The 18,019-nt window shown below is 40.7% G+C and overlaps 1 long non-coding RNA gene across 12 annotated transcripts; it reads left to right on the top strand.

Moving 5' to 3' along the window:
* Window positions 1-420: 420 nt before the first annotated feature.
* Window positions 421-18,017, top strand: LOC128630452 (uncharacterized). 12 transcript variants are annotated; one of them, XR_008394789.1, is made up of 6 exons: window positions 421-520; window positions 637-704; window positions 9,745-9,958; window positions 14,809-16,149; window positions 16,273-17,489; window positions 17,630-18,017. It is a non-coding gene; the product is annotated as an uncharacterized LOC128630452 (long non-coding RNA). The 12 variants fall into 12 exon arrangements; XR_008394791.1 differs by having other exon boundaries at window positions 16,273-17,432; XR_008394785.1 differs by having other exon boundaries at window positions 14,809-15,115; window positions 16,003-16,149; window positions 16,273-18,017.
* The last annotated feature ends 2 nt before the right edge of the window (window positions 18,018-18,019 follow it).

The raw sequence follows: 18,019 nt of genomic DNA on the forward strand, positions 1-18,019 counted from the left end.
TATGGAGAAAGAGGAGCAGTGCACCATTGACATCATGCACAGAGGTAGCATGAAGGTGTGACTGAGTTTTTAGAAATTATTTCCTAATCTTATGCTAATATGAATACTACAATAATAATAATAATAATAATAATAAGAAGAAGAAGAAGAAGAAGAAGAAGAAGAAGAAAGGGTGATTAATAAAATAAAATAAATAAAATAGCAGCGCTGCGTGGTGTTCTGGATGGATCTTGACTGCCATCGTGTGGTCATGTTTAGGAAGTGCACCTTCCCCCAAACGTTGTTTAAAGCCGCAGATTATAAATCTATATTCCTGCTGAGTGTGTGTTTATGACCTGGATGTTGAGTTGCTTTTACACTTTCTACATAAGCAGCATTTCTGGCCTCTGTGAGCCCCAGGTGATGATCTTTTATTTTCAGATTCTTACTGAGGTGCTGTTTTCCACATGCAGTGCTTGGCTGTGTTGGAGGCCACCAAGAAAGACTTCCTGGCTGTCATGTGGAAGCTAAGTGGGCTGGGGTATGTTGTCCTTCATCAGCTGACCTAGCCAGAATGCTTGTCATGTTTTTATGTATTGATTTAATTTCTGTTAGACAGCCTCATGATTTACCAAACATGTTTTTTCTTTTTTTTAGGTCAAAAGGGTTTCTGGCCATGGTGCTTGTGCTGCAGTGATCTTGTTCTCCATCACACTCCAACACAGGTAGCCATCTTCACCCTCTCCCAAGAGGTGATGGTACGACTCTGAATAAACACTCTATTATTATAAATAAAGTGTGACTGTGTCTTGTAGTCCACCCACCAACCTTTTTCTGTTCAGTGGTTTGACTTGTGCTACACAGAGGTGAGTCCAGTTATGCTGCAAGAAGTGTAAGTATGATGGGGTTGACGAGTAGGAGGAGAGGTTCTTCCTGTGCAAGGTGCTGCTCTCTCTTCTTTCAACATAGCTCCTGGTCTCAGAACAGGTTTAGTTCATCGTTGCTGGTGTTGTGTAGAGGATGTTATATTGTGAAAGTCACAACTATCCCTGCTCAAGGTCTTGTGAAATATTTGACCTTATTTGTGACTATATTCACCATGATACTTTCAGCGGTTACTACATTAGTGTCCTTAATTTTTTACTATTTAAAGATTGTTTAAAAGTTTATTACAGGCTCAATGAATGTTCTTCTCCTTCACTAGAAGATAAAGGCCCAGTTTCACAGACAGGGTTTTCATTAAGCCAGGATTAGATCTTCAATAAATTAGGACATTTCAGTAGCTTTTATAAACGTGTCTTTAGAAAAAAATATTTCTGGTGCACATCCTGAGATAAAACAATGGCACTGACGTGTTTTAAGATCCGTCCGTGCAAGTAGCTTTCAGTTAAAACAGCTCAGACATACATTTTAGTCTGGGACTAGGCTTAGGCCTTGTCTGTGAAACCAGGGGGAAAAAGAAGGGTGTGCTTTATTATGCTCTCTGCAGAATATGACAGAAGAAATGTGACTCACACCTGTAACTATAAAAAGCAGGTAGAACTGCAGTTAGCATGAAACCTCAAATGTGTAGCTGGGCTGGAAATTTATTTTTGTATGCATGTATAATATTTTTTCTCTTACAGATGGACCAGCAAACAGATTTAAAGGCTGTTGTGAATGATGGGTTACAGAAATGTCTTCCTGTGTTTATTATTATTTGAAGTTATATATTCTGATTTGTAAGCAAGATTATGAAGTCTCCTTTTGCTAATCATTTTACAGCATTATTAAAAAGTCCATGTACACAATGTTTATCCCGAGTGCCTTTTTGATGTATTTTATTATCCTGCACAAAGCAAAAACACAATTTGTGTGTAGATGCCCCTCGTAAATATTAACATAGTAAGAGCAAATGGACAAGTGAAACTAATCAATATAAAATCTCTAAAGAAGGGCATGATGGTACTGATTTTCTTTTTACACACATGGTATGCACGTACTTGGAGTAAATTTTAATAAACAGAATATGGTTTCTATTCAGTACTTGACAAATGATTCAGTGCGGATTAAATGTGAACAAATGAGCCATGAATGTATCCGTGTTCTATATAATATCATTTTTAAGTGGATTTTTACATGACCTTAAAACCCCAGCCAGGCTGCATTACAGGGTCTATTTAAACTTCACATCACTGTCCCATCTAGTGCCTATTAATGCTGTTCAACCCTGATGGTTTCACCTGGAATATTCTGTGTTCATTCATTCCGTACAAAGACAAATATCACAAATAAATTCAGTTGTCGTCTCTTAAGTATTTAAGTATTATGGTTTATATGGTCGAGAGAATAAAGAAAAATCTCAAACATTTAGCAACGTTTTGAATGAAAAGTTTAAGGTTGTGAATTACACATCTAAAATTACTCCTTTTTTATCTCCCAAAACCATGTGGAATAATGTTATGATACCTGACAAGACCAAAATTTAACTTTTTAGCTATAACCAAAAAACATGTTTGGCAAAAAAAAAAAAACAATGCAACACCAAAAGAGCACCATCCCCACAGGGAAGCACTGAGCTTTGGAGTGGTTTTTCTTCAGCTGGACCTGGGCTTTAATCAGGATGGAGGGAATAATGAATAACTCCAAATATCAGTCAATTTTGGTACAAAACATTAAGGCTTCTGCTACAACACTTAAGATGAAGAGAAATTTCACCTTTCAGCATGTTAACGACCAAGCAAACCTCCAGATCAACAAACGAATGACTTCACCAAAACAAGTTCAAGCTTTTGGAATGGCCCAGTCAGAGTCCAGACCTAAATCCAATCATAAATCTGTGGGGTTTCCCGGAGAGGGCTGTGCACAGGAGATGTCCAGCCAATCTGACGGAGTTAGAATGCTTTTGCAAGGAAGAATGGCAAAATATTGCTAAATCAAGACGCTCCAAACTGATCTACTCTTATCCAAAAAGATGAAATGCTGTGATAAAATTTAAATGTGTTTAAGGGTGTGCACACTTATGCAATCAGGTTATTGTAAATAATTGATCTATTTTACATTGTACATTATTTATTTATTATAAAATGATTCTTATTGTTTTTCACTTTAAGTAATCAATCTCAGTCGACATTATTCCCCTGTTTCTTAAGATGTTTCATAAAAACACAATTTAATGCACATAAATCCCATCAATTTATTGTGTAGTCATAGTTTTGAGTTGTTTTATGCAACCCTTCAGGCATCCATTATATCCTTCACTTCACTTTATTTAACTTTCTCCATGCTGTCTGGAATTACTGAAGACTATTTGGTCATTTGTGACATATAGGAAAATGATTCGATTATAAACATCTGTGCATGACTTGAACTTTATGCTCATTTTGTTATGGTAGTCCATCTTATGTATACATTATGAATACCTGTGATGTATTAGTCTTGGGAACATTATAACCATATGGAGAAAAAAACAACTAGCCAAAGTACATATACATAATATTTACATTTAATAGGATGTCACATGAGCAATGTTATTTCTATCGAGCAGTTCTACTGCATGGTTTTAGTAGCAAAAGTTTTGACTTTCAGTTAAATAATACTGCTAGTATATAATAGAATATGGAATATGAGACTATATGCTGATTGTTATGATAGGTCAGTCTGCTCAGTGTAATGGTATAACACACCTGATATGGAGATAAATGCGCTGCTAAATACTTCACTGGACAGATACTTAAACCCAGAGTTTACACTTTTGAGGTTTTTTGTTTGTTTGTGTGTAAGTGATTTTCAGTCAAGTCTAAAATTCACAAGTGCTCTGTCTTCTTTAATACACTTCACACAACACTTTAGCTTGTTTGCAAGTACTAATATTCAAACAGGTTCTTTTTTTTTTTTTTTTTTTTTTTAGAGCAGGACACATAGATCCACCCATTTTTCCTACACAGAGTCAAGACTCACAGGGGACTCAGGGCACAAGGTGGGGGGACACCCAGGACAGGGTGCCAACCCATTGCAGGGCACAATTGCACACATTTTTTAGAGATACCAATCGGCCTACAACGCATGTCTTTGGACTGTGGGAGGAAACCAGAGTACCCGGATGAAACCCCCTGAAGCACGATGAGAACTACGATGCAGGGCAGAGGCAGGAATTGAACCTCCAAAACTGGAGGTGCAAGGCAAACATGATAACGTACGTGCAGCAATTGCCTTGGGCCCCGAGCTAGCAAGGGCCCCCAAAACGCTGCATAAACTTATGGTTAAGAAAGTTTTATTTTTACTTTTTGCTAATTAATTGTGTTTTTTTTCTAAAATGCCATCAGAATGCTTACTTCATGAGTGGCGTATTGTGGACCGGGTGTGGTGGTCCACTCGGGGCCAGAAAGTCCAGGGCCACTTTTAGGCCCCGTACACGCCTGATTATTGCTGTTAATGCTAAATAACATAAGCTGAAATTTTAAATATTGATGTTAAAACACTGAAATGAGGGCCCCATCCCTATATTTTGTCTAGGATCCGACAAATCACTAAATCTGTCCTTGTGCTAGCCACTACACCACCACATAGGACACAAGTTTTATTTTATACATTTACAAAATATATAATTTATTTTCAAAAAAAATTTGTATGAGTTGCATTTTTAAGCTATAATATTTGTGATTTTATGTGAAACTATTATAAACAGGTGTCACTCAAGCGAATTAAATGATGTAGATAATGACTGAATCCTACTCTATGGACCCTTAGTCTCTGTATAAGAGGATTTCACTGGGGATGAAGTAATAGATTTAAACTCTATGTAGAGCGCTCTCTCGTGGCTCCACCCACCACGCACGTTCGAACCAATCATATTATCCTCTCTGGCGTCCATGGGCGTGACTAACCGCGTCTGTCTGTTAAAGGTAGCAGGTTGTACATGGCGAGCGGGTTACTCACTGACGACTGGTGATTGGTGTAATGGAAGCCGTCTCTGAACCGCATTTAATGACGGAGAACTACAGGAGTGGAGAGAAAACGCAGCACTGAGCAACTTGTAGACTTCACACCCGACTGTAGGTGGGTAGGTGAACGCGTTTGGCCTTATTTATTCACTAAGCTGCTAGCTTGTTAGCTCTGCGGCTGTTTTCGTATAAAGTACTAACCTGAGTTAACTCGGTGGGAGTTTATTTAGCGCCGGATAAACGGTGAACTAGTTAGTTTAGTAAATCTGACGCTTCTCGGGAACTTGTAGTTTATCCGCCTCGCTGTCTGGGTGACGCAGAGAGCAACTGTTTACCGAGTGACTTTATTTTCAGTGCTTTTTGAACTGTCTCTCAGCCCTAAGTAGTTCCGCGGTATTTGTGTGGAATTGGGATGAACGTCTAGTTAAAGGGTTGATGTCTCGCTGACGCAGTGATTTGTTCTTTAGGAGTGTTTTTCTCTTGAACAGCTCTCCGTGTGGAGACTTGAGATAGTTCTGTAGTCACAGGTGCACAAATCAGTCACACAGCTCCAGCTTCACCTGCGCCTCTCGCAGGGAAACGGTTTCTGTGCACTGGCTCCGTCCCAAATCACCTTGTATGGAATGTCTATCTCTAGTGCACTAGGTGCGGTAGAGACTCCATTCGTTCAGACCGTGTGTAGTGTACCTAGATACGCAGTCGTGCAGGATTTGGGCACAGGCCACGCTAATGAAACATCATCCATTTCAAGTCAAGTTGCTATTGTTAAACACTTCACTAAAACCTGTATGGAAACGTTGCTGTTCAGTTGTTCTATAAGCGCAATTTCAACCAAATACAGTGGAGTGTAAAAGTTTGTACCCCCTTTTGGTTTCTTTTGGACGGAAGGGTGTTAAATGTCCTAAACACTACAAAATTTGTCTGCAAGTAGAAGTTAATTTTATTAGCAGACTCAGATATCCATGTTAATATTTTCAATACTGATCATTAGTGTTAAATGACTTGATGATTTTGTGGTCAGTAAACCGTTTTTGCGTTGATTTTGATGTATGTTTTGGATCACTGTCCTGCTGGAAGATCCAACCACGGCACATTTTAATCTTTCTGGCAGAGGCAGTCAGGTTTTTATTTAATATCCATGTATCCTAACAATATGTCCAGGTCCTCTGGCAGAAAAACATTCCCAAAACATTAAAGATCCACCACCATATTTAACCGTGGGCATGAGGTACTTTTCCATATGGCTACCTATCTGTGTGCTTCAAAACCACCTCTGGTGTTTATTACCAAAAAGCTCTATTTTGGTTTCATCTGACCATAGAACCCGATCCCATTTGAAGTTCCAGTAGTGTCTGGCCAACTGAAGACACCTGAGTGTGTTTTTGGATGAGAGTAGAGGCTTTTTTCTTGAAACCCTTCCAACAACTTGTGGTGATGTAGGTGACTTCATATTGTAGTTTTGGAGACTTTCTGACCCCAAGACACAACTAACTCCTGCAATTCTCCAGCTGTGATCCTTGGAGATGTTTTGTCCACTCGAACCGTCCTCTTCAGTGTGTTGAGACGATATAGACACGCGTCCAATTCCAGGTTAATTCATAACATTTCCGGTTGACTGGAACTTCTTAATTATTGTCCTGATGGTGGAAATGAGCATTTTCGATGCTTGTGCTATTTTCTTATAGACACTTCCCATTTTGTGAAGCTCAACAACCTTTTGCTGCACATCACAGCTACAGTGGTGCTTGAAAGTTTGTGAACCCTTTAGAGTTTCCTATATTTCTACATAAATAACAAGATTTTCAGACAAGTCCTAAAACTACTCAGAGAACCCATTTAAACAAACGTGACACATGTTATACTTGGTCATTTATTTATTGCAGAAAATAATCCAATATTACATATCTGGGAGTGGCAAAAGTATGTGAACCTTTTGCCTTCAGTATCTGATCTGACCCCCTTGTGCAGCAAGAACTGCAACTAATCATTTCCAGTAACTGTTTATTAGTCCTGCACATAGGCTTGGACTTCAGTTTTGGCCATTCAAACCAATAACTTTATTGTTCTTTAACCATTCTTTGTTTTGGGCCATTGTCTTATTGCATGCCCCACTTTCTCTTGAGATTCAGTTCAGTTCCTGGGTTCATTCTTGCCCTGCGTTTGGGGAACTCACCACTACACTAATTATAATCTTTCAGATAGCTTGGAGATTTAGTACGTGTAGACCTTCTCAACTCGGGGTTTTCCATCCCAAGGAAAGTTTCTGATGCAGCCACTTCAGAAGTTCCTCCCAGTTTTTGTTTGTGACTTTCCTCAGAGAATGAAGAACCTGAGTCTTTTGTAGAATGCGCTGGAATGGCAACATCTGGCCGTGAAGTGTCTTACAACTCTGGTGCTACGGATGTTGCATTGTGCCCATCTCTCACCTGATCAATATGTCAGTGCACTACTTGCCCACTTCCCAATGCTACTGTGCACCATACAGGACCAGTCTTTTTCTGAACTGTTCCTGGAATAAAAGTAGGTCCAGAGCTGAAGTTCCTAGTATACACTGGGTCACCCACCACGAGATATCTTTCCTTTGCATGTTGGTCATGGTACCATTTTTCTCAATTATTTGTATCTCAATGAGACCCTGTGTAGACCAGTTTCCTTCCACACAGCTGATTAGCGGCTGATTTGCCAGTGGTCGACTGTGGCGTCGTTCGGTAACTGAACAGCACTTTGCCTAGCTTTTTCAATGGACTCTCCAGCACTCTTTTCATCAGGGTTTTGAATGTTTGAACGGCCCTTTCAGCCAGACCACTGGAAGATGCATGGTAGGGTGCTGTGCTTGTGTTTAATTCCGTTTCTTTCCATAAACTCTTGGAATTCAGCACTGGTAAAAAAAACAAAAAAACTGCTATGGTCTGACATCACTACTTCTGGTATCCTGTGTTGGCTAAAGGTTTGTCTTAAGCACTGAATGGTAACTGTGGATGTAGACTTGATTAACAGATAAGCCTCTATCCATTTTGAGAATGCTTCTACCACGATCAAGAACATTCTACCCATCCACGGTGCACCGTAATCAATGTGAATCCTTCTCCATGGTTGCTCTGGTATCTCTCACGCATGCAGTGGCGCGTTTGCCGGAGCGTTTCTGTTTTCCTGATAGACTGCACACGATTTGACCAATGCTTCCAGCTCTGCATCCAAGTGTGGCAACCACATATAGCTACGCACCAGGCCTTTCATCCTGGTAATTCCTGGATGGGTTTCGTGTAGATGTCTTAGAAGAGCCGCACGCCGCGGAGGTGGAACCACTACGCGAGTCCCCATAAAACTAAGCTTCCCTGTATGCAGAGTTCATCCTATTTCCTTACATATTAGGGATGTCATGATACCAAAAATCTAGTCGTTGGTAACGATACCACCAAAAGTACACATGCTCAGTACCATGGTGTGATTTTTATTATTTTTTTTAAAAACCCAGAGAATTAAAAAAAAAACCTATAAAATTAAAAACTCCTGGAGGGCATCCTCCTCTGGCTGATACTGGGGGGGAGAGAGAGAGAGAGAGAGAGATATAGAGATATATTTTAGTTCAAACACTGTCTGACCATGACTAATAAGTGCTAAGGTGCACTCCTGAACACACACACACCCCTTATACTCTGAATGCAGGCATTAGTTTAAATTCACTGATACGGTGTCAGGATAAAAAGATTTATTAAAAGCATGAACATGTGAATAATTATTAGTGACATTATGCTACATTTAGCTGACAGGACACGGGCTGAATGGAGATGCATGGTGGTCCATTAGGAGGTAGTTTATAACACTGCAATGCGTTAGCGTTTAACAAATAACTGGATATCGCAAACATTACATGGAGCATAATGTTAGCTGATTTCACGGCTACAATGCCAGCTGTCTCAAACATAATATAGGACCTGTCTTTCGACTGTAATCCTATGGCATTAATTTTGTGACCTAAAAATATCTCTACTTCTCCCAAGGACTCGCACTTGCTCCTTCTTTGCCTCAGTCCACTCTTTTCTATCCTACTTAGTACCTCATCCAAGTTCTGCAGATGTTCATTAGCCCCTGAGACTAGAATGCAATCCAGATAAACTGTGACGCGTTTGATGTCTTGCAGAATCCCTTCTATTGTGTGCTGGAAGATCACTGGACTTGAAGCAACTCCAAATGGTGGCCTGTTGTAAGTACATAATCCCTTGTGCATGTTGATTGTAACATACTTATTGGAATTTTTGTACAGTATTATCTTCTGATGCGCATGGGTCATGTCCAGTTGGGAAATTCTTTCCTCCTGCCGACTGAGCAAATAAATCTTCTACCTTGGGAATTGGATACTGTTCCACACTAGAGCTGGATTTACTGCGAATTTATAATCCCTACAAATTGGGGTAGAACCATCAGTTTTCTGACTGGAACAATGGGAGCTGCCCACTCTGCAAACTGCATTGGTTCAATGATCTTGTCTTCCACCAGCCTCTGGAGTTCTCTCTCCAGTAGTGGACCCAACTCTTCTTTGAACACTTTGGATTGTCTCTCCAATACGTTAGCCAATTTATGACCTGGTACATTTGCTACTGTATTTACCAGCTGAGGCAACAAATGATTTCTGTAGCCCCCCCCCCCCCCCCCATCTTTGAATGTTGAATGTTTGAATTTTACCAAAATGAAGCTCGTTTAACCGCATGTTTATTCCTTACATAATACATATTAAACGCAAAGCATGTAGGGGTTCTACATGCATATAGTATTTGCACAATCAATAACCTATTCGAGTAATACATTGTCGTATATAAACTTGATTTTGTGTTTGTGTCTGCAGTGTCCAAAGCCCAGGCTGACCCCCCACCCCTTCAACCTTTGCAGCAATGCTGGCAGCACTATTTCCCAAAGACAACCTCTGGATATGACGCTGAGCACGTGCAATCAACTTCTTCTTTGGTCGACCATGGCGAGGCCTGTTCTGAGTGCAACCTGTCCTGTTAAACCGCTGTATGGTCTGGGCCACCGTGCTGCAGCTCAGTGTCAGGGTCTTGGTAATCTTCTTAAAGCCTAGGCCATTTTTATGTAGAGCAAGAATTCTTTTTTTTTTCACATCCTCAGAGAGTTCTTTGCCTTGAGGTGCCATGTCGAACTTCCAGTGACCAGTATGAGGGAGTGTGAGAGTGATGACACCAAATTTTACACACCTGCTCCCCATTCACACCTGAGACCTTGTAACACTAACAAGTCACATGACACCGGGGAGGGAAAATGGTTAATTGGGCCCGATTTGGACATTTTTACTTGGGGGTGTACTCACTTTTGTTGCTAGCGGTTTAGACATTGTGTGTTGAGTTATTTTGAGGGGACAGCAAATTTACACTGTTACACAAGCTGTACACTCACTACTTTACACTGTAGCAAAGTGTCATTTCTTCAGTGTTGTCACATGAAAAGATATCATCAAATATTTACAAAAATGTGAGGGGAGTTCTCACTTTATTGTGAAATACTGTACATCTTTTTATTTACTTTAATATTTATTCATAGTGTGTGTGTTTGTTTTTATATATATATATATATAAAATAGATAGAGAGAGAGAGAGAGCGAGCGAGCAACGGTTGCGTGTTCAAATCATGTCGGGGTCATTCAATGCACTGGGGTGAGATCTACCATTTGATCTTGAAAATCTCCCTTAATGTCCAGGGAAGGGAAACCAGCCAGGTTATGCCTTTAAAGGGCTCGTGCCTTGTCCTCTGAAAGAGCTCTTGCCCAGATGTCAGACACTAGTCGCAACAGTCACAGCCCACCACCTGTCTCCGAGTTCCAATGCGTCTTGATGGCCACGCCGATGAACAAGTATGCCTTGCACCATGATGCGCTATAGGCTTCGAGCTGGGACCTCGTGGCGCAACGGAAGTGCGTCTGACTCCAGATCAGAAGGTTCAAATCATGTCGGGGTCATTCAATGTGCTCTTTTTCACACAGACCCATGATTTTCTGCGCAGTCTAATAAGGATGCTGTTATATGGACTCCAATCTCTATGATGACCACCCATGTCTTTGTCAACTTCATGCTAAAAGGTAACAAAGCTTAGGTAGCAACACTCTCACCTAGTAACCATTAGTAACTTGACAACCTGCTGAATGTTTACCCTTAGTTTGCCCATTTTGCTTGCTGAACAAAACATGCTGGAAAGAGGCACCTTAGATGGTTTCACTGGACCTCTCGGAGGATCTGGAGGGTACTACAACACGCAAACAGGGACTTGAACCCTGGACCCTCAGACTAAAAGTCTGACGCTCTACCGACTGAGCTATCTGGGCTCGAGGAGAGAGAGCGCACTTTACCCTCGAGCTTGTAGGTCAGGCCTGTGGACGCTCTAGTTCAACGGTTCTCACAGACATAAATCCCATCTGGTTCTCATGGCTTTCTACAAACTATTAACACAGCTCAGCACCACTATTCAAGGATACAAACCAACAGGGTTCAACCACGGCTCTGTCCTTCATACTTCTTTACCCACTGACTGCCTGCAGTCTGAGACATACAAAGAGACAAGGTTCTTGTGAAACCTGTAAAATGGTGACGTTAACCAAGAGAATGTTGAACTTTGGTCCTATCTATTATGTTGGCCAGTTTCTAAGTTGAGATCAACTTAACCCCAGTGCTTTCTGTTTAACGACCTTGTTCGTATTTTTGTTTACAACTAGCACACTTTTGACCAGCATGTCGCTTGGAAATCGTTACCAGCATAACTCTTATTCGTAAGGCTCACTCTGGAGGCTTGTCTTGATTCAAGGAATGCCTTCGTGTCATGGTATGAGAACAAGTAGAATAGCATCAGCATTTTTAATTAAACTTGGCTTTTCTGCACAAGGAGACCAAAATTTCTAACAAACACGTTAATTCCACACCACAAACTGACGTGTAATCTTGTCTCTGTATGCCTCGCAAAAAGCAGGTTTACGCCACCTTTGCCACTGATTGCCCATCGTCTGACACGTATAATGACACAAAGGCCTCGTACAAATGGTAAATGTGTGAAGTTACCCAGAAGAAGGCTGAACCATGGTTCTATCGCATAGGCAGTTGAGTCCCTGAGTTGCGCTTCAGGTATAAGTTGTCCGCGCTTCACTCTCACGCACTGGGGTGAGATCTACCATTTGATCTTGAAAATCTCCCTTAATGTCCAGGGAAGGGAAACCAGCCAGGTTATGCCTTTAAAGGGCTCGTGCCTTGTCCTCTGAAAGAGCTCTTGCCCAGATGTCAGACACTAGTCGCAACAGTCACAGCCCACCACCTGTCTCCGAGTTCCAATGCGTCTTGATGGCCACGCCGATGAACAAGTATGCCTTGCACCATGATGCGCTATAGGCTTCGAGCTGGGACCTCGTGGCGCAACGGAAGTGCGTCTGACTCCAGATCAGAAGGTTCAAATCATGTCGGGGTCATTCAATGTGCTCTTTTTCACACAGACCCATGATTTTCTGCGCAGTCTAATAAGGATGCTGTTATATGGACTCCAATCTCTATGATGACCACCCTTGTCTTTGTCAACTTCATGCTAAAAGGTAACAAAGCTTAGGTAGCAACACTCTCACCTAGTAACCATTAGTAACTTGACAACCTGCTGAATGTTTACCCTTAGTTTGCCCATTTTGCTTGCTGAACAAAACATGCTGGAAAGAGGCACCTTAGATGGTTTCACTGGACCTCTCAGAGGATCTGGAGGGTACTACAACACGCAAACAGGGACTTGAACCCTGGACCCTCAGATTAAAAGTCTGACGCTCTACCGACTGAGCTATCTGGGCTCGAGGAGAGAGAGTGCACTTTACCCTCGAGCTTGTAGGTCAGGCCTGTGGACGCTCTAGTTCAACGGTTCTCACAGACATAAATCCCATCTGGTTCTCATGGCTTTCTACAAACTATTAACACAGCTCAGCACCACTATTCAAGGATACAAACCAACAGGGTTCAACCACGGCTCTGTCCTTCATACTTCTTTACCCACTGACTGCCTGCAGTCTGAGACATACAAAGAGACAAGGTTCTTGTGAAACCTGTAAAATGGTGACGTTAACCAAGAGAATGTTGAACTTTGGTCCTATCTATTATGTTGGCCAGTTTCTAAGTTGAGATCAACTTAACCCCAGTGCTTTCTGTTTAACGACCTTGTTCGTATTTTTGTTTACAACTAGCACACTTTTGACCAGCATGTCGCTTGGAAATCGTTACCAGCATAACTCTTATTCGTAAGGCTCACTCTGGAGGCTTGTCTTGGTTCAAGGAATGCCTTCGTGTCATGGTATGAGAACAAGTAGAATAGCATCAGCATTTTTAATTAAACTTGGCTTTTCTGCACAAGGAGACCAAAATTTCTAACAAACACGTTAATTCCACACCACAAACTGACGTGTAATCTTGGCTCTGTATGCCTCGCAAAAAGCAGGTTTACGCCACCTTTGCCACTGATTGCCCATCGTCTGACACGTATAATGACACAAAGGCCTCGTACAAATGGTAAATGTGTGAAGTTACCCAGAAGAAGGCTGAACCATGGTTCTATCGCATAGGCAGTTGAGTCCCTGAGTTGCGCTTCAGGTATAAGTTGTCCGCGCTTCACTCTCACGCACTGGGGTGAGATCTACCATTTGATCTTGAAAATCTCCCTTAATGTTCAGGGAAGGGAAACCAGGCAGGTTATCCCTTTAAAGGGCTCGTGCCTTGTCCTCTGAAAGAGCTCTTGCCCAGATGTCAGACACTAGTCGCAACAGTCACAGCCCACCACCTGTCTCCGAGTTCCAATGCGTCTTGATCGCCACGCCGATGAACAAGTATGCCTTGCACCATGATGCGCTATAGGCTTCGAGCTGGGACCTCGTGGCGCAACGGAAGTGCGTCTGACTCCAGATCAGAAGGTTCAAATCATGTCGGGGTCATTCAGTGTGCTCTTTTTCACACAGACCCATGATTTTCTGCGCAGTCTAATAAGGATGCTGTTATATGGACTCCAATCTCTATGATGACCACCCATGTCTTTGTCAACTTCATGCTAAAAGGTAACAAAGCTTAGGTAGCAACACTCTCACCTGGTAACCATTAGTAACTTGACAACCTGCTGAATGTTTACCCTTAGTTTGCCCATTTTGCTTGCTGAACAAAACATGCTGGAAAGAGGCACCTTAGATGGTTTCACTGGTCCTCTCAGAAGATATGGAGGGTACTACAACACCCAAACAGGGACTTGAACCCTGGACCCTCAGATTAAAAGTCTGATGATATATATATATATATATATATATATATATATATATATATATATATATATATATATATATATATATATATATATATATATATATATATATATATATATATATATATATATATATATATATATATATATATATATTTCATTAGAAAAAGTGCAGTACATTTTCATGGTACGGTCAGTACTGTTTATTTTTGTAATAAAGTGAACTTAATTTTTCCACTGAGTGTTATATTTCCATTCAGTAGTAATCGGTTATTAGTAGGTGCTACCTGACTTGGTTATCGGCATCTGTAAGATCCACTGTCGATCAGCCTTTAAAATAGATTAATGTGTATGACATGATCTTCTTTAATTAATAACGAAATGCGCTTGTTGACAACTTGCTGTGGTGTAAGGGGAATAAAACACTTCAGAATGTGCAGTTCTACCTTAGGGTGATAACGGTCACTCCACTTCATTGGATCGTTGACTGTTTTCCTATAACCGTATGTTTATTCCTTACATAAATTAAACACAAAGCATGTAGGGGTTCTACATGCATGTAGTATTTGTACAATCAATAACCTATTAGAGTAATACATTGTGGTATATAAACTGAACTTTGTGTTTGATGTGTCTGCAGTGCCCAAAGCCCGTGGTGGTGGAAGTGCATGGCGTTTGTGTGGAAGCAGGTCTGTTGGGAGTGTTAAGTACCATCATCTCATACACTCACCACAACTCTGGGAAGTTCCATCCATATTGTTTGCTGTCACTTTTCCTGCAACGCTTTAACCATCAGAGAGTTATCTTTTACTGGGGCTTTTAGCTGCAGGAGACTGAATTACTAAGTTTTTTTTTTTGTGGATCTGATTTCTTCTTTCGCAGGAGTGGATCTAATCACAGCCTGTGATATTCGTCTGTGCACACAGGATGCCTGGTTTCAGGTGAAGGTATGAGGAACATTAACTTGCCATACATTGCTTGCTTACATGTTTACACCAAGATCTGTAAACAAGCTATTTTTGTCCATGTGATCATATATAGAGATAGTAAGTGATGAGAAGATAAGAATGGGCTGATTGTTCTGACTCGTACAAGCCCCTATGAAAGAGTTGACCACAAGGGGGCACACTCTGAACAATTATTTACATTTGCAGTTTGTTGAAGATTAAATAAACCACTGTGAGCATCAGATGTCTGGTTTTAATACAAAGTTTTATGATGAACTATTTTATGATATTACCATCTTGTCATTTATCAAAGAAGAGCTACAAAACCTGAAATTTGTTCATTTTTAGACAGAAAAATTCTGCAGTGTAGCTCTTCTAGTGGGCTTTCCCACTGGATGTTTAGTCCAACACAGAGCAGTTTGCATGAAAAGTTGGTAATGTGACCGTCGTAATGTGGACTGGGAAGTGCACTGCGGTACCGAACCCGAGACTACCTGTAGAAGGTGGTCCGAGTTCAGTTACAATGGAACTGTGAATGTGAATTGTCCCATGAATGTGAACGTAACTTGTATCCGGGTCTGCACTTTTTCAGGAAGTAGAGTAACCTGTGCTGAAGGCCTGTTGTGGTGATGACGTGTCATGACATGTTTTGGCCCAAATTTGCAGTGACTTTGAAAAAGTGGAAGCTCCTCTGAATATTGTGGAGTTTCTTGATTTTGCGTTAATTTCTGTGATCACAAAAAGGTGAAATTCTGGACTGACACATGGAAGATATGGAATGATAACAGAAGAATGTGACTTTGGGTTGTACCATGTATTTTTTTCATGTAGCTTTATTATTTAGTATAAATGAAGGCAAGTGTGTGTTCTGTTCTTCATCTCTGCAGTCGTGTGTTCCCTGATAGTCCATGATTGCTGGAGCTCTGGAAATAGCAGGTGAGATTGCAGGCCGGAGTCGCGTCGCTGTCCAAGGAACCAAAATCAACCTCCTCTACTCCTGAGACCACAGTGTGACTGAGAGCCTAGACTACATGGTAAGAACCTGCTTAAGACATGAAAAGCATTTTTAGCCTCAAGGTAGACCCATGCACACACAGTATGGCCACAAACACAAAGTAGAGCGGTCGAAATCTGAGATATCTCCTCTGCGTCTCCAGGCTACTTGGAACATGAACATGTTGCAGACACAGGATCTTATGAAGTCAGCGCAGGCAGCCCTGGAAAAGAAGAGTCCGAAAGACGTGCCCTTCTCCAAGCTTTAAAGGAGAAGATCCAGGGCTGTTGAAGCTGCGGTGGAACTGAGACATCATCATCCACATATCTTCAGTTCTTCTTGCTAAGTCTGTTTCTTTTTAGTCTTTTTATTTTTAGACTGGTCAAAAGACTGATTAGTGGAAGTGAAATGATAGATGAACTTTTATTTACTTGCTTTATTATTTGCAGGTGCCTTGTACAGTAAGACAGGGTAACTAATACTCAAAAGCTTTTTTTGTGTGTTAACATGTACAGTAGATGGACATATTTTTTCTGGTGCTGTGACTGCAGAATGTAGTGCAGTTAACACATTAAATTTCCTTGGATGCTCACTTTTAACTCTAGGAGGTCACAGTTTGCCCAGACATCTTTTTTTAAATCCGTCAATCCGTCACCCACACGTCATTCTGGGGGACGAAGAGGAGGAAGCTGGACAGATAAATTTATTTATTTATTTATCATTGCTGTGTTTCCTCAATCGAGTGCAGAAAGAAGAAAAACAACACAACTGATTTAAAATAAAAATATAGAAAATAATCTAATGTAAGATTCTGATCCGGTTTGCTTTCAGCAGGAAGGCTGTCCTCTTTCCTGTTGCTCTTTCTCTTCTATTAGTCCATTTGTCCAGTCTGAATCGGTTTTGATTCGTTTCGAGACGATTCGGAGTCGAATAATTTTCTAGTGAGAGTCGCACACTTCCAAACGAACTAGACTGAGATGAGTATTTGATTCTCACTAGAAAGTGATTCGACTCTGAATAAACTCGAAATGAATCAGTCAAACTGATTCAGACTCTATAAAAGGACTATGAGATGTGATTAAGATATATATTCCAATGTTTTGCTTTACAATTCCATTGTGTGTGTGTGTGTGTGTGTGTGTGTGTGTGCGTGCGCGCGCACGTGTGTTTTTCAGGAGAACGAGAAACTCGGACACAACAGTACATCCTGACCATTGGTACTGTGTACACATCAACATACACACACACGTCTCCATGCTGGACATCTCAGGAGCTTTCACACAGTGCTAGGAATATCCCGGGACAGAGAAACGCACCTTCTAAGTGAGCGAGTTTAGCGTCAACCGGTGAAATTTGCTGTAGCGTGAACACTTTGCCTCTGTGAGCTTCACTCTCCGTAGGGTTCACTGTAATTAGACATAAAATGTACATAGATTATTTTTCATGCATTTAGGATTTCATGGTTTTTTTTTTTTTTTTTTTTTTTTTTTTTTTTTTTTTTTTTACTCTTCGAGGAAAAGAAATGATCTTTCGAGGCAGCTTCTTCATCACTACCTGCTCCGTTTGACTCAAAAATGTAACGACCGGTTTCAAAAAGTCACGATGTCTTCAGTTCATGAGATTTTACTGTTGAATTTAAACAGGAAATGTGAAATATTTTTTCCCTTTGTTTCCTCTACTGTCTTTTTGCTGTGATCTTGAACACAGTTGTAATTTTAAAAAAAAAATAATAAAAAAAAATGATAATTCTAGTTCTCTCACTTTCCTTGTCCTAATTGTCCTGTATCTGTTAAATCCGTTTCATCTCTGGTCTTTCTGTCTGTATGAACACTTGTAGAAATGACTTCTAGTCCATATTTTTAAATGATTCGTGATTTTGAATTTAAATAAAGATATTCTTTAATTCTGTA

The sequence above is a fragment of the Ictalurus punctatus genome, unplaced genomic scaffold (assembly GCF_001660625.3).
Source record: "Ictalurus punctatus breed USDA103 unplaced genomic scaffold, Coco_2.0 Super-Scaffold_100056, whole genome shotgun sequence".
Lineage (NCBI taxonomy): Eukaryota > Metazoa > Chordata > Actinopteri > Siluriformes > Ictaluridae > Ictalurus > Ictalurus punctatus.